Here is a 16,065-nt window from a genome sequence, read left to right as displayed (position 1 = left end):
AACCAATTCCATTTAAAATAGCATCCAAAAGAATATAATACTTACAAATAAATTTAATCAGGAGGTGAAAGACTTGCACACTGAAAACTACAGAAGATTACTGAAAACAACAAAAGAAAACCTAAATAAATGGAAAACTATCTCATGTGTATGAACTGGAAGACTTAATATTGTAAAGATGACAATATAGGTCGGGCAGGGTGGCTCATGCCTATAATCCCAACATCTTGGGAGACTGAGGCGGGTGGATCACTTGGGGCCAGAAATTTGAGACCAGCCTGGCTAACATGGTGAAATCCAGTCTCTACCAAAAATACAAAAAATTAGCCGGGCATGGTGGCAGGCACCTATAATCCCAGCTACTCGGGAGGCTGAGGCAGGAGAATCGCTGGAACCCAGAAGGCAGAGGTTGCAGTGAGCCGAGATGGCGCCATTACATTCCAGCCTAGGCAACAAGAGCAAAACTGCATCTCGGGGGGTGGGGTGGGGGGAGCGGAGAAAAACAAAACAAAACAAAACATTACTACCCAAGGCAATCTACAGATTCAATGCAATAGCTACCAAAGTAGCAATAGGATTTTTTATTTTTGCAGAAATGGAAAAGCCAATCCTAAAATTCCCATTGAACTGTAAGGGGATCCCAATTCTCCCAAATATTCTTGAGCAAAAGTAAAATAATTAGAAGACTCATATTTCCTGATTTGGAAACTTAATAGAAATCTACAGTAATCAAAACAGTGTGGTACTGGCATATGCATAGACATATAAATCAACAGAATAGAGTTGAGGTTCCAGAAATAAACACAGACATCTACAGACAACTGATTTTTGACGAGTGTGTCAAGTTCATTCAGTGGAAAAATAATACTCTTTTTAACAAATGGTGCTGATACAACTGGATAACCACATGTAAAAGAATGAAATTGGACCCCTACACCACACTATGTATAAAAGATAACTAAAAAGGGACCAACAGCCTTAATATGAGAGCTAAAGTTATTAAAAATTTCGGAAAGATGGCCGAATAGGAACAGCTCCAGTCTCCAGCTCCCAGCGCCAGCGACACAGCAGACAGGTGATTTCTGCATTATCAACTGAGGTACTGGGTTCATCTCACTGGGCAGTGCCAGACAATTGGTGCTGGTCAGCTGTTGCAGCCTGACCAGCGAGAGCTGAAGCAGGGCGAGGCATCACCTCACCTGGGAAGCGCAAGGGGGAAGGGAATCCCTTTTCCTAGCCAGGGGAACTGAGACACACAACACCTGGAAAATCGGGTAACTCCAACCCCAATACTGCGCTTTAAGCAAACGGGCACACCAGGAGATTATATCCCACACCTGGCCGGGAGGGTCCCACGCCCACGGAGCCTTCCTCATTGCTAGCACAGCAGTTTGCGATCTAACCGCAAGGCAGCAGCGAGGCTGGGGGAGGGGCGCCCGCCATTGCTGAGGCTTAAGTAGGTAAACAAAGCCCTCGGAAGATCGAACTGGGTGGAGATCACAGCACTTCAAGGAGGCCTGCCAAGTCTCAGTAGACTCCACCTCTGGGGACAGGGCACAGCTAAACAACAACAACAAAAAGCAGCAGAAACCTCTGCAGATGCAAGCGACTCTGTCTGACAGCTTTGAAGAGAGCGGTGGATCTCCCAACACGGAGGTTGAGATCTAAGAATGGACAGACTGCCTGCTCAGGTGGGTCCCTGACCCCTGAGTAGCCTAACTGGGAGACATCCTCCACTAGGGGCAGACCGACACCCCACACCTCACACGGTGGAATACACCCCTGAGAGGAAGCTTCCAAAGCAAGAATCAGACAGGTACACTCGCTGTTCAGCAGTATTCTATCTTCTGCAGTCTCTGCTGCTGACACCCAGGTAAACAGGGTCTGGAGTGGACCTCAAACAATCTCCAACAGACCTACAGCTGAGGATCCTGACTGTTAGAAGGAAAACTAACAAAGAGAAAGGACACCCACACCAAAACCCCATCAGTACGTCACCATCATCAAAGACCAGAGGCAGATAAAACCACAAAGATGGGGAAAAAGCAGGGCAGAAAAGCTGGAAATTCAAAAAATAAGAGCACATCTCCCCCTCCAAATGAACGCAGCTCATCGCCAGCAACAGATCAAAGCTGGATGGAGAATGACTTTGACGAGATGAGAGAAGAAGGCTTCAGTCCATCAAACTTCTCAGAGCTAAAGGAGGAATTACGTACCCAGCGCAAAGAAACTAAAAATCTTGAAAAAAGAGTGGAAGAATTGATAGCTAGAGTAATTAATGCAGAGAAGGTCATAAATGAAATGACAGAGATGAAAACCATGACACGAGAAATACGTGACAAATGCACAAGCTTCGGTAACCGACTCGATCAACTGGAAGAAAGAGTATCAGCGATTGAGGATCAAATGAATGAAATGAAGCAAGAAGAGAAACCAAAAGAAAAAAGAAGAAAAAGAAATGAACAAAGCCTGCAAGAAGTATGGGATTATGTAAAAAGACCAAATCTACGTCTGATTGGGGTGCCTGAAAGTGAGGGGGAAAATGGAACCAAGTTGGAAAACACTCTTCAGGATATCATCCAGGAGAACTTCCCCAACCTAGTAGGGCAGGCCAACATTCAAATTCAGGAAATACAGAGGACGCCACAAAGATACTCGTCTAGAAGAGCAACCCCAAGACACATAATTGCCAGATTCACCAAAGTTGAAATGAAGGAAAAAATCTTAAGGGCAGCCAGAGAGAAAGGTCGGGTTACCCACAAAGGGAAGCCCATCAGACTAACAGCAGATCTCTCGGCAGAAACTCTACAAGCGAGAAGAGAGTGGGGGCCAATATTCAACATTCTTAAAGAAAAGAATTTTCAACCCAGAATTTCATATCCAGCCAAACTAAGTTTCATCAGTGAAGGAGAAATAAAATCCTTTACAGACAAGCAAATGCTTAGAGATTTTGTCACCACCAGGCCTGCCTTACAAGAGACCCTGAAGGAGGCACTAAACATGGAAAGGAACAACCGGTACCAGCCATTGCAAAAACATGCCAAAATGTAAAGACCATCGAGGCTAGGAAGAAACTGCATCAACTAACGAGCAAAATAACCAGTTAATATCATAATGGCAGGATCAAGTTCACACATAACAATATTAACCTTAAATGTAAATGGACTAAATGCTCCAATTAAAAGACACAGACTGGCAAACTGGATAAAGAGTCAAGACCCATCAGTCTGCTGTATTCAGGAGACCCATCTCACATGCAGAGACACATATAGGCTCAAAATAAAGGGATGGAGGAAGATCTACCAAGCAAATGGAGAACAAAAAAAAGCAGGGGTTGCAACCCTAGTCTCTGATAAAACAGACTTTAAACCATCAAAGATCAAAAGAGACAAAGAAGGCCATTACATAATGGTAAAGGGATCAATTCAACAGGAAGAGCTAACTATCCTAAATATATATGCACCCAATACAGGAACACCCAGATTCATAAAGCAAGTCCTTAGAGACTTACAAAGAGACTTAGACTCCCATACAATAATAATGGGAGACTTCAACACCCCACTGTCAACATTAGACAGATCTACAAGACAGAAAATTAACAAGGATATTCAGGAATTGAACTCATCTCTGCAGCAAGCAGACCTAATAGACATCTACAGAACTCTCCACCCCAAATCAACAGAATATACATTCTTCTCAGCACCACATCGCACTTATTCCAAAATTGACCACATAATTGGAAGTAAAGCACTCCTCAGCAAATGTACAAGAACAGAAATTATAACAAACTGTCTCTCAGACCACAGTGCAATCAAACTAGAACTCAGGAATAAGAAACTCAATCAAAATGCTCAACTACATGGAAACTGAATAACCTGCTCCTGAATGACTACTGGGTACGCAACGAAATGAAGGCAGAAATAAAGATGTTCTTTGAAACCAATGAGAACAAAGATACAACATACCAGAATCTCTGGGACACATTTAAAGCAGTGTGTAGAGGGAAATTTATAGCACTAAATGCCCACAAGAGAAAGCAGGAAAGATCTAAAATAGACACTCTAACATGACAATTAAAAGAACTAGAGAAGGAAGAGCAAACACAGTCAAAAGCTAGCAGAAGGCAAGAAATAACTAAGATCAGAGCTGAACTGAAGGCGATAGAGACACAAAAAACTCTCCAAAAAAATCAATGAATCCAGGAGTTGGTTTTTTGAAAAGATCAACAAAATTGATAGACTGCTAGCAAGACTAATAAAGAAGAAAAGAGAGAAGAATCAAATAGATGCAATAAAAAATGATAAAGGGGATATCACCACTGACCCCACAGAAATACAAACTACCATCAGAGAATACTATAAACACCTATATGCAAATAAACTAGAAAATCTAGAAGAAATGGATAATTTCCTGGACACTTACACTCTCCCAAGACTAAACCAAGAAGAAGCTGAATCCCTGAATAGACCAATAGCAGGCTCTGAAATTGAGGCAATAATTAATAGCCCACCAACCAAAAAATGTCCAGGACCAGATGGATTCACAGCTGAATTCTACCAGAGGTACAAGGAGGAGCTGGTACCATTCCTTCTGAAACTATTCCAATCAATAGGAAAAGAGGGAATCCTCCCTAACTCATTTTATGAGGCCAACATCATCCTGATACCAAAGCCTGGCAGAGACACAACAAAAAAAAGAGAATTTTAGACCAATATCCCTGATGAACATTGATGCAAAAATCCTCAATAAAATACTGGCAAACCGGATCCAGCAGCATATCAAAAAGCTTATCCACCATGATCAAGGAGGCTTCATTCCTGGGATGCAAGGCTGGTTCAACATATGCAAATCAATAAACATAATCCAGCATATAAACAGAACCAAAGACAAAAACCACATGACCATCTCAATAGATGCAGAAAAGGCCTTTGACAAAATTCAACAGCCCTTCATGCTAAAACTCTCAATAAATTCGGTATTGATGGAACGTATCTCAAAATCATAAGAGCTATTTATGACAAACCCACAGCCAATATCATACTGAATGGGCAAAAACTGGAAAAATTCCCTTTGAAAACTGGCACAAGACAGGGATGCCCTCTCTCACCACTACTATTCAACATAGTGTTGGAAGTTCTGGCTAAGGCAATCAGGCAAAAGAAAGAAATAAAGGGTATTCAGTTAGGAAAAGAAGAAGTCAAATTGTCCCTGTTTGCAGATGACATGATTGTTTATTTAGAAAACCCCATTGTCTCAGCCCAAAATCTCCTTAAGGTGATAAGCAACTTCAGCAAAGTCTCAGGATACAAAATTAATGTGCAAAAATCACAAGCATTCTTATACACCAGTAACAGACAAACAGAGAGCCAAATCATGAATGAACTTCCATTCACAATTGCCTCAAAGAGAATAAAATACCTAGGAATCCAACTTACAAGGGATGTCAAGGACCTCTTCAAGGAGAACTACAAACCACTGCTCAGTGAAATAAAAGAGGACACAAACAAATGGAAGAACATACCATGCTCATGGATAGGAAGAATCAATATCATGAAAATGGCTATACTGCCCAAGGTAATTTATAGATTCAATGCCATCCCCATCAAGCTACCAATGAGTTTCTTCACAGAATTGGAAAAAACTGCTTTAAAGTTCATATGGAACCAAAAAAGAGCCCGCATCTCCAAGACAATCCTAAGTCAAAAGAACAAAGCTGGAGGCATCATGCTACCTGACTTCAAACTATACTACAAGGCTACAGTAACCAAAACAGCATGGTACTGGTGCCAAAACAGAGATATAGACCAATGGAACAGAACAGAGTCCTCAGAAATAATACCACACATCTACAGCCATCTGATCTTTGACAAACCTGAGAAAAACAAGAACTGGGGAAAGGATTCCCTATTTAATAAATGGTGCTGGGAAAATTGGCTAGCCATAAGTAGGAAGCTGAAACTGGATCCTTTCCTTACTCCTTATACGAAAATTAATTCAAGATGGATTAGAGACTTAAATGTTAGACCTAATACCATAAAAACCCTAGAAGAAAACCTAGGTAATACCATTCAGGACATAGGCATGGGCAAGGACTTCATGTCTAAAACACCAAAAACAACGGCAACAAAAGCCAGAATTGACAAATGGGATCTAATTCAACTAAAGAGCTTCTGCACAGCAAAAGAAACTACCATCAGAGTGAACAGGCAACCTACAGAATGGGAGAAAATTTTTGCAATCTACTCATCTGACAAAGGGCTAATATCCAGAACCTACAAAGAACTCAAACAAATTTACAAGAAAAAAACAAACAACCCCATCAAAAAGTGGGCAAAGGATATGAATAGACATTTCTCAAAAGAGGACATTCATACAGCCAACAGACACATGAAAAAATGTTCATCATCACTGGCCATCAGAGAAATGCAAATCAAAACCACAATGAGATACCATCTCACACCAGTGAGAATGGCAATCATTAAAAAGTCAGGAAACAACAGGTGCTGGAGAGGATGTGGAGAAATAGGAACACTTTTACACTGTTGGTGGGATTGTAAACTAGTTCAACCTTTATGGAAAACAGTATGACGATTCCTCAAGGATCTAGAACTAGAAGTACCATATGACCCAGCCATCCCATTACTGGGTATATACCCAAAGGATTATAAATCATGCTGCTATAAAGACACATGCACATGTATGTTTATTACAGCACTATTCACAACAGCAAAGACTTGGAATCAACCCAAATGTCCATCAGTGACAGACTGGATTAAGAAAATGTGGCACATATACACCATGGAATACTATGCAGCCATAAAAAAGGATGAGTATGGGTCCTTTGTAGGGACATGGATGTAGCTGGAAACCATCATTCTCAGCAAACTATCGCAAGAACAGAAAATCAAACACCGCATGTTCTCACTCATAGGTGGGAACTGAACAACGAGATCACTTGGACTCGGGAAGGGGAACATCACACACCGGGGCCTATCACGGGGAGGCGGGAGGGGGGAGGGATTGTATTGGGAGTTATACGTGATGTAAATGACGAGTTGATGGGTGCTGATGAGTTGATGGGTGCAGCACACCAACATGGCACAAGTATACATATGTAACAAACCTGCACGTTATGCACATGTACCCTAGAACTTAAAGTATTAAAAAAAAAAAAAAATTTCGAAGGAAACATATGGGTAAATATTCATGGCCTAGGATTCAGCAAAGGCTTCTTAGACATGACACAAAAAGAATGAACAACAAAAGAAAAACAGATATATTGTACTTCATTAAAATTAAAACTTTTGTGCATCAAAGGTTATTATCAAGAAAGTGAAAAGTAAATCTGTTAAATGGGAGAAAATATTTGCAAATCATACATTTCATACAAGCATTTATTATCCAGAAGATGTAAAGGACTCCTGCAACTCAACAACAAACAAGCAACCCGATTTTTAAAAATGACATAGGACTTCAATAGACATTTTTCAAGGCAGATACAGAAATGACTCATATGCACATGATAAAACCTCAACATCATTAATCATTAGTGAAATGCAAGCTGAAACCAAAGGTGCAGGGATATCACTGCACCTTCTAGGATGTCCACAATTTAAAAAAAAAAAAAAAAAACTGAAAATAAGCAGTGTTGGTGAGGATTTGGAGAAATTGGAATGCTCATTCAGTGCTGGTGGGTGTGTAAAATGGTGCAGACACTGTGGAAAAAGATTGGGTGGTTCCTCAAATAGGTAAGCGTAGAGCTACATGATCTAACAATTTCACTCCCAGGTAATTAGTGGAAAAAAAAAAGGTAAACAGTAACTTGAACAGATACTTATATGTCCGTGTTCATTATAACATTATTCCAAAAAGTCAAATGGTAGAAACCCATGTTCATCAACGAATGAATGCATAACAAAATGTAGCATACACATACAATGGAATAGAATTCAACCATAAAAAGGAATGCATTTCTGATTGATACATGTCACAACATGGATGAAGCTTAAAAACAATTTCCTAAGTGAAATAAGTCAGACACAAAAGGACAAATATTTTATGATTCTACTGCTATGAATTCTCTAGAATGGGCAAATTGATAGAGACAGAAAGTAAATTTGTGGTTTTCAAGGGCTAGGGAGAGAAGGCAACGGGGTGTTACTAATTAATGGGTATGGAGTTTCTGCTTGGAATGATGGAAAAGTTTTGAAAATAAATAGTAGTGATGGTTGTACAGCATTGTGAATATTAGTAATGCTACAGAATGTTACACTTAAAAATTATAGCCCAAATGCCTTTCAAATGTTATTGGATAAGCAAATTGTGGCACATCCATAGAATGGAATACTACTCAACAGTAATAGTAAACTATTTGATACACGCAACACTTAGAACAATCTCAAAGGCATTACGCCGAGTGAGAGAAGTCCATCTCAAGTGATCACACTCTGTGTTATTCCATTTTTGTAATTATTCTTGAAGTGACAAAATTATACTGATTAAAAAGATATTGCTAGGTTCCAAAGGTTAGTGTTGGAGGGAGGGTTTGGCTATAAAAGAGGAGCAACCAGAATAGTCTTTGTTGTGATAAAACACTTCTATATCATGACTGTGATGATGGTTACACAAATATGTACAAATGACATCTCATACACATATATACCATAAGAAAGTAAATACAGGAATGTGAAATCAGAATAAGGCTTGTAAGTGAATTGATGGTATGGTGCCATTATAGATTTTCTGACTTTTGTAATACACCAAGATTATCTGTCATGGTTATGTTATATTTTGGGGAAGTTGGGTGAAGGGTGAAAGGTACAAGTGAATTCTCTGTATTATTTTTGCAAATTCCTGTGAGTCTTACATTTTTTCAAGATAAATAACATATAAACATAAGAAAGGAAGCAAGATTGCAAAATATTTGATAAAATATACTTGATGATGCTCTTCAGTAAAGAGGAGGTAATGTCTTTATCAAGGAAAACAGCAATAACTTGGACCTATAAATACCTATACAAGTTATTGCAACACTGTTTACTTCAGGAAATGAAGCTCTAATTCCATTGTGACTACATTGTACATGCAATAATCTTTGGAATGCATAGTACTACCTGATAGGGAGAGTGATAAAAAAAAAATCTGGTCTAACATAACTAAATTTCATTTTGGGTTTCATATGAACAATTATTAGTCAAAATTCAGAATCCATCTAGTTTTTACATTTTGTTTTCAGGAGATGACTATTAACAAAAAAATCTACAGTAGGCAGTTTGGAAAATGACAGCAACATCAGAAGCCCCTTTGAGACTAGATGGATGTCTTACCCATTGGGAAGGGTTTTGACACTTGGCCGGCCTCCCTTCCTATCTCCCTTTCATTGGCGTCTATTCCTGAAAAAGAGCTGCCAATCAGAACCAGCTATTACCTGGCATATGGGAGGCAAAAGGCCTGTCTCAGAGACTCACACAACTGACATCAGAGCAAGGGTGTTGCATTCATTGTTTTCTCCATGGGGAGGCGCCAGTAAATTACTAAGAGACTTCTAAAAACATTTCCTCGGGTATTGTCTCCTGATCAATGTTCACATGATATTTAGTTGATTTTTATGACACAGAAACAACCAAGGAGGGCTATTTTCAATGTAGGCAGTAGTCTGAAGCAGCTCTATGACTCAGATCCAACCTCTCTTACCTGCAGACCAAAGCCAGTACTGTTTGCCTGGGGCCCACACAGTGACCTAGCTGGAGCCCTCCCACAGACCTGAAGGAAGCCACCCCTGTGTGTAACCAGGCTACAGACTTCCAGTGTATGGGTCCTGAAGTGGACCCTAGTCCCAGCACCAGCCCTACTGACTAGATCTTAAAAGCAGTCAAGTTCACCTAGACACCAAACTGGATTCAGGCCCTCTTGAATTAACAAGCCCACCAACCATAGACCCTGCTTGCAGAACCTGTAGCAGCTACATGTCGTGGCTCCCTCCCCACTCAACTGTGATCCTGGAGGCAATCTCATCAGACTGAGGACCCAAGAGGAGATGGTCTTTGTCAGTCAAAACCAGTCCATAAAGACTGAAAGAGGGGTTGGCTCCTTCAAATGACAGACACCAATAAATGTCTATAGGGATCACAAAGAATGAGGCAAATACCACAGCACCAATAAATGTCTATAGGGATCACAAAGAATGAGGCAAATATCACAGCACCAAAGGAAACAAATGAAATTTCAGTAAACTACTAAAAGAATTTGAAGTCTATAAATTGCCTAAAAAAGAACTCAAAATAATCATCTTAAACATAATTGTAATTCATGACTTTTAAACAGAATAAAAAACGAAAAAAAGATAATCTAAATAGATGCAAAAAAAGCATTTGATAAAATTCAACACCCTTCATGATATGTAATACATCATGCCATTCTCTTTTCCAATTTGAATACCTTTTCTTTCTTTCTCTTGTCCAATTGTGCTGGCTAAGACTTCCAGTGCCATGTTGAATAGGAGAGGTGAAAGTGGGCATCCTTGGCTTGTTCCAGTACTTAGGAACTGCTTTAAACTTTTCCCTGTTTGGTGTGATGTTGGCTGTGGGTTTTAATATATGGCTTTCATTATTTTGAAGTATGTTCCTCCTCCACCTAATTTTTGAGGACGTACATCATTAGCTTCTTTCTATTACTAGATATCGGCAATGTTTTACTTTAAATGCAGTTTGAGTTTTTTCATACACTTTGCTATGCTGTATAATTTGCTATACTTGAGTTTTATCAAACACTTTGCTATGCTGTATGATTAAATGTATTGAGGTAATCAAATGATTTCCATGCTTTATTCTAATAATATAGTGGAGTGTACAAATTTATTTCTTAATAGAGCTATCTTGGTCTTGATATATTCTTTCGTGTATTGATTGTTGAATTAATTTACCAATGTTTTCTTGAGGATTTTCCATTTATTTTAATCAGTGTGATTGATCTCTTATTGCCCTTTATTTATGTGTCCATTGTCATATTTATTATCAAAATTATCATTATCACGTGATATAAATCAGGAAATGTTCTTTCTTTCATATGTTCCTTAGGAGACTTTGTATAAAATTGAGATTATTTTCTTCTGTAATATTTGGTGAGCCTAGTGTATTTTATTATTGCTTTTGCTGTTTGGGGGAAGTATTTTAAATTGCCCACTCATTTATTTTAATGGCTATAGGTCTATTCACAATTTCTGTGTCTTCATGAGTCAAGTTTGTTGAGTTACATTTTTCTAATATTTGTTAATTCACTACATTAAAATTTTCAAATGTGTTGTTATCCCTCTGATATATCACTCATACACAAAATGTGAATGAAATATAAATATGCGTGTAAAAATGAGCACCTATAGATCATTACCAAGGTCAAGAACTAGAACACTGCTAGCATTCTCAAAGTTCCCCATGTGCCTCTTCCTGGCATCTTCCACCCTCACTCCTTGAGGTGACCTCTATTCTTTTTTAGTAATTACTTCTTTGCTATGCTGTATAATTTTCCAACTACACATGCATCTCTGAAGAAATAGAGTTTCATTTTTCCACGTTTCTTAGATATATATGAAAGCTATCAGAAGGTATGCATAATTCTGTGTCTGGCTTCACCTACCCATTATTATAGTTGTAAAAATCATTTTCATTATTGCTCCTCAGCATTCCATTATGATAATAGGCCAAAAATGCATCTATTTATGCCTCTGTTGGTAGACATTTAATATTCAAATTGGACAGTCAATTTCCCGTGGTCTGCAATGCCGAATTATCATTAATGAAGTATTTCATATGCAAATGAGTCCATGTCAGCACCATGCCAACTTCACACCTGATTCTTTCTAAAATGAATCTTCTTTTTCATGAACATTTGAATATTTTATAAATTTTAGAATCGGATTAATTTCCACACACTAAAATATAGAGTTTTTGGATTGCATTGAGTATATGGATCAATTTTGGGAGACTGTGCATTTCAAAGCTATAGAAATTTCCAGGCCATTTACATGGACTAGCTCTCCATTTATTTGTTCTCTCTCACTAAAGCAAAATTCCATGGCAGCTATGGTGGTCTGCACTCTGGCAATCCTTCTGTATCAACAGGATCTGTGGACCTCCAAACAAAATGTCCTGAATACCCAGCAATACAAAAATGATCAGCATGAAGTCCACTCTGACAGGATGAGGGAACCACCCATGGGAGCCAGAAAAACCTAGGAACCTGATTGGTACTGGATCTAAAGTTATGCTCATCTCCCAGGAACTTGAGCTGCATAGTCACTGAGGTCATCAGTCACAGGGTTTTGCCCCTCTATTTACCCACCTCATGCAGCTGTACACTTTCTCCCTTGCTCCTTGCTGCTCATGGCCTTCCTCGGCTGTCTGTCACTTCTCACCCCTCCACCCACCACATATCCCTAACCCCAGAGGAGGGAGATACACTGTAGATAAGAAAGACCTGGCCATTGCCAGTAATAAATAGCTCCCTGTACTGGTATGCTGGACCATCGGGAGATACAAAAGATGTTGTTTCCCAGAATCCTAGAGAGTGGCAGTGACTGGGTGATCTTGGTGTTTATGACTGGATGTTTTTGTTCCTCACAAACCCATATGTTGATACCTAGCCCCGTAGTATGAGGATATTAGCTGGTGAGGCCTTTGAGAGCTAGTTAGGATTAGATGAGGTCATAATTGTGGAGCCCTCATGGATGGGATTCGTGTCCTTATGGGAGTCAAGACAGCTTGCTTCCTCTCTCTGCTCTCTGCCATGTGGCGGTACAAGGAGAAGTAAGAAGTCAGCTGTCTGCAGCCCAGAAGAGGGCCCTCACCAGAACCCGGCCACGCTGGCATCCTGATCTCAGACTTCCAGCTTCCAGAACTGTGAGAAGTACATTTGTTGTTGATAAGCCACTCAGTCGATGGTGTTTTGTTATAAGCCCAAGCTTATAAAAACAAGGGTGTTCTTAGAAAGGGCGAGGTGTCCGGCCTTCCTCTGGTTCTTTCAGCCAGCAGACCTCCCACTCACCTTGCAGCAACCAGCAGGTACTGATGAGTCCGAGATGCCCTGAGTCTGCTCAGGTAACTTTTCTAGACACTCATGGAAGAGTCCTCACCTTCTCTCACTATGGTTTCTTGTCCACCTGATAGGGCCCACTAGATCCAGAATCCTGAATTTAATGGAATAGTTGCTAACAAAGTAACATAAGGACAAAATTATGTGAACATTGAAAGTAATCAGTTTTAAATGCCTCATTATTTTATTATTTCAAACACATGGACATTATACAAAAATTGAAAATACAGATGAACACAAAACAAAATCACAGATTATGCATTAATTTAATGTTTGTTTTCTGTTCACTTTGTACAGTATGCATGGATTCTGTTTCTAGTCATAAAAACATTAAAAATGCTGATTCTATTTGTGTTTTGGTTCATGTTGAGCACCGCAGTGCGTCTTTGCTTTTCTGGTTTTTGTAATCATGAATTCAAATTGCTGAAGCCATAGGGCCCACTGCTCCGGCATTAACGTGCTTTATAGTTGTCTCGAGTTTTCCCAGGCTGTGACATTTGGAACTTGACAAGTCAGTGTGCCAGACAACAAAGATGACTTATTTGATGAGACTAGTGTTCTTTTCCAAGTAGCTGATATAGAGTCGACTTCATTTAAAAAGCAGGTGCAACGGGAACTGTCCCTTGAAAATGTAGATCCCATCCCAGTATTAGAGGTAGCAATCTCTATGATAAAGGGATAGGTGAAGCAGAAGATGAGGCCACAGAGAAGGGTCTCTAAGGGACCCTAAAAGCTGCCTGATGAATCCAGAGTCCATTCAAAGCTCTCCCTCCTATTTCTTGAAAAGATTGGCCACCAGGGTGTTGAGTTTAGAGAAATAGTTATGAGCCTCATAATCTCAACCCCATGCCACTCCCAACAGATCTGACATTTACTGTTTGGGCTTGCCTGTGGGGATTGTGCTTACCATGCCTGGCACCCTCTCCACTCACCAGGTGGTGAAGTGCAGCTGAGGCTTGGGATGGGTCATATGTATAAGGGGTGGGGGCAGGTACATTCTGAATAAGGGAACTGTGAGACAACATGCCTCCCCTCAAACACCTCGATAGGTATTTACATAACCTGAGGACATGGGAAGACGTTTTTCTTTTGGAAGTTTTATTGGTGATCCACATTTTTAAAAGGAGTATAATTGTCATCAGAAAATACTGTTGACCTTTTGTTCTCTAACAATGACCAAACAACCAGACCAAAATTAAACAAAACAAGCACCTTTCACTATTGTTATTGCACTCAACAGCAGCTTCTCAAACTGGGTCCTCTCAGCCAAAACTGTACACTTGAATCTTCCTTGGAACAATAGCTGTATTTTTGAAAAGTTATATAAATCACATTTTTTTCTTTGGCTATATATTCATTAAACAAATATATATTTATCTCCTACTATGTCCCAGGTCAAATTCTAAACAAAATGTAATTGTGCTAAAATGTTCTATTAGAAAGAATTCTTGTTTTGGGAAACAAAGTGGACAAAGTCCCCTTTACCTGTAATATTTTACGATTCTAGTTAAAGTCACCCAGACTGATCCCTTTGGTAAAACACAGCCCCTCAAAATTTGTTTTTTTGAAAAACTTACATTTTATATATTTTGCTTAATTATGAGATAAATGTCTGTCTAGGTGTTTGTGTACAGTTAGAATAAAATCTTTTTTTTTTTTTTTTTTTTTTTTTTTTTTTTGACGGAGTCTCGCTCTGTCACCCAGGCTGGAGTGCGGTGGCCGGATCTCAGCTTACTGCAAGCTCCGCCTGCCGGGTTTACGCCATTCTCTCGGCCTCCCAAAGTGCTGGGATTACAAGCTTGAGCCACCACGCCCGGCCAGAATAAAATCTTAAGAGGCAGACGGGACTTTAGAGGTCCCCTATGTGATCCCACCCAGTGAGTGCTTCCTTCCTACAACTTCCCTGGGAACGGGCATTTAACTTCTGCTGGAACATCACTGGTGATGAGAAGCTCACTACCTCACAAAACATTTTGTTCTAGGATCATTCTCCTCCTTTAAAAAGGTCCTTGCAAATTACAATGATGGTGAAATTACTAGTGTGCTGTCAGTCATCTGGGTTTATGTGGAAAAATAGTAAAAGTAGTAGTAGCTCACATGGCCTGAGACAAACATGGTACAGGAGAGCTTCAAGAAAGGAAAGCGGGTATTGGGGAAGAAGACCCTGAAGGTCATAGAAAGATCTAGTCTGAGTCCATGGTGGAGCCTGCTAGAGACCAGAGGAGGTTCCCTTGGTGTCAGGAATCCAGCTGGCAATCAGGGAAGCCTGTGTGACTGGAGCAGAATGAGAGAGGAAGCAGGAAGAGGCAGCTGAGGGCAGAGAGGGAGGCAGGGGCTGGATTTGCGTTTTCTTCTCTAAGTTTGGAGGAAAACATTTGTGTATTTTTCAGCAGGTGGTGATTTTTTTTGACTTTTTGCTTTTAAAATACCATGATTCTATTTGGTCAAATCTCTCAGCATTCCCCCTGCCCTGTCACTTTGTACCTCACTCCAGAAAACCTGGCCTACTCATAGTCTCCTGAATGTACCAGGCGGAAGAAGCCTATCATGGTTCCTTATACTTACCTGCCCATCCGCTTCCCTGTTCCTGTCATTCCTTCCTTCCCCTCCTTGTCTACCTGACAAAACTCTCACTTTGCTGCCAAGTTGGGCTCTACCATCACCTGCTCTGGAAGACTTCCTTTACTCTCTCAAGCCAGTCTGGGTGCTTTGTATCTCCAATACCTCAGGTAGTTACAATTGGTGATTTATGTGAAGTCCTCAAGGGCCAGGGCAGTATTTGCTTCACCTCTGAGTCCCCAGCATCTAACACTGTGTCTGGATCAACTAATTAATCCACTTACAAATCGTCAAACTCTTCTAAAACAATAAAATAAAAATTTGGGAGCAGATATATTCTAAAATATAACTAGTTCATGTTCGGTGATACCATATAGTACATTTTCATTTCTTTTCTGGGTATCTTTTGTAACTATTTTT

The sequence above is a fragment of the Chlorocebus sabaeus genome, chromosome X, assembly GCF_047675955.1.
Source record: "Chlorocebus sabaeus isolate Y175 chromosome X, mChlSab1.0.hap1, whole genome shotgun sequence".
In the NCBI taxonomy this organism is placed as follows: domain Eukaryota; kingdom Metazoa; phylum Chordata; class Mammalia; order Primates; family Cercopithecidae; genus Chlorocebus; species Chlorocebus sabaeus.
The sequence above is the reverse complement of the archived record's forward strand: the minus strand, read 5'-3'. Positions refer to the sequence as shown.